We start from the raw sequence: 2,560 nt of genomic DNA, 5'->3' as shown, positions 1-2,560 counted from the left end.
GTTTATTTTGAGAATATTTTGTCCATGAGATTCAAGAGATTTTTTTCTCTTACAATATCTGTGCCTTCAGTTACTTTGCAAGATCAAAAGCACAGTCGAGTCATCCCTCAAGTCACTGAAGATAATGAAGGGAATCAAAGAGAAAACAACACAAGGCATTGGAAATGAGAGGGTAGTTTCTGTCCCAGAGCTATTTTATTACAGTGATTATCCTGCAGTAGGCTTCAGAAATGACAAGCTGCTCTCTAAATCCCACAGAAACTGTGAGACTGAAATCTCTGAAGGTATCCAGGGGTTGAAGAATAAAAAATAAGTCAGGGCCAGCTGTTATGTATAAAACAACACCGTCAGTAGGATATGAGTATTCTACGTCTCAAACATTTGGGAGTCTGGGATAAAACAAAATGGTTCCCACTACACACATCAGTCAGCCAGCCTCCTGGCTAATAAATCCTTGACAAATGCATACCCCAGGCATTTAGCAAATATCTGCAAATTAGGGTTTATCAGGAGAGGCAGTCCCTTCACAGTGTTATTTGGAACACAAGCCCACAACAGCTGGCACTGGGAATTGCTAGCACAAGTCATCTGGGTATGCGCAGCTTTCATAACCTAACCTATAAAATCTTGGGAAGGGAGATGGATCTGTGGAGGGCTGATGGGCTAAAATCAATCACAGCAGTCAGGTGACAGGACAGCTCTTCCAATCTCTGCTGGAAGTGTACACAACTTCTCCACCCTCAGCTGAGCATTTTGGATAGAAAGAAGTCCCTCCAAGGCTGACAGCAGCAAGTTTTATTCAATAAATTCAATTATTCAGAAGTAAGTGATGTAACAGCAGGTACCTGCTGGGATGTATCATGCTTGCTTACAGAGATTGTAGTTGTTACAAGGTAACTGCTGTGTTTTTAATTCTTGCTAATTTTGTTTTGGCTCATCTCTCCTGATTTGCATGCAAAGCACAGGTCTCTAACACAAACAATTGTGTGAGTTATGGAAAAAAACCTAAGCAAAGAGCCTCTTTTCTGGTAATTAAGCTGTACTCAGAAAAGTATTTCTTGCAAAATAGCACTATGGTAATCTCCAGCTTGCTTAAGAATTTTATAACACCTTAAAAGTTCTTATCAAATATGGCCATTTTTATTTCTTTTGTTTTATAAAAGATTACTGATCTATCAGTCCTTTAGAGAAAGCATTGCAAATGAATGCCAGCACTCTGATTTTCATGCTGAATGAATTGATGTATTGATTTATACCACCAATCTGTGGGCATGGCTGGGTTTGGCTGCCCCTGAGGTCTATTTAATCCTCCTCCAACTGTCTTTGATGTTCCAGAGTACTTTGGGGTAAGGAATAATGAAAATCATAGCACAAATACAAAATAAGCCGCCAATCTCCCCCATCTCATTTAGCCTGTATACAAAATCTCTTATTCTTCAAAGCACAAGAAATTTAAATTATTCCTAAAATTAATTATTTGTATTAACTTTGGGTGATCTATGGCAACTTCGTGGAACAGGGAATATTTACAGGAACAGGAGGCAAGCTGTGACCCTTGTGAAGGAAGCTGCCATATCAGCATGAGTCTGAATTTACAATAAGTACAACATTCCTCATCATTGATTGCTCCATTCCTGGGAAAGCAAGTTGCAACGTTCTGACAATTTCTCTTTGCATCATCAGGCATCAATAACACTGTTAGCAGCACCATTAACCTTCTGTGGCCTTGGCTTAACAGTACTCAGTGCCAGATCCAGAACCCAGCTGACAGAAGCAGAACCACACCAGAACTGAGGTGCCCCAAATTCAAGGACCCATTCCAGTCAAAATCCCTCCTCCCAACCTGCTGCTTTGCAGTTGTAGATACCTAGCCTGTCCCCCTTGGTGGGACTTGATTTGCAGTGTATTAACATGCTGCATGGACACAGCAGTCCTGCCCCTGCCCCTCCCTCCAGTCAGCAGCAGCTGGGGCAGCAGCACAGCCCAGCACTCTCCAGACACTGAGGAGGCAGAGCAGGGACTCAGCCAGAGACTTCTGCCACCTCCACTCCAGTCTGCAGAGGTAGCTTTCCCCATCCCTTGGGCACCTGCAACCAGCTGCTGACCCCACTAAGAACAAGAGTGATGGGGACAGGGCCCCTCTGCTTCTCCCATCTCCTGTTCAGGTTGGTAGTGGCAGATCAGCTCTCTGCTGGTATAGACAGATGTGCCCTTAAGCACAAGATACACGTACCTCAGGAAACTGAGCAGAAGCTGCATTTCCCAATCTCCTATTCCGCCCCACCATAAACTTGGCTCAAACTGGCCTCCTGTGCAGCTGAGAAAGGCTCAGTATAGGCCATGAAGAGAGAGAGAAAAAACAGAGAGAAAAGGACCTGACCATGGCCCAGAAAGAGGAGCTGTCCTTGGAAAAGGGAGACACACCCACGCTCTTACCTACATGCCAAGGGATGCTTAAACATCTTGCATGAGAGAGCACAGGAACTAAGGGTATGAACAAGCGAAGTCCCTTTGTGGAGTTGAGCAGTATTTTAAACCACTGAGACTGCATACACATCTC

The sequence above is a fragment of the Lonchura striata genome, chromosome 3, assembly GCF_050655825.1.
Source record: "Lonchura striata isolate lonStrDom1 chromosome 3, ASM5065582v1, whole genome shotgun sequence".
NCBI lineage: Eukaryota > Metazoa > Chordata > Aves > Passeriformes > Estrildidae > Lonchura > Lonchura striata.
This window is presented reverse-complemented; position numbering follows the sequence as displayed.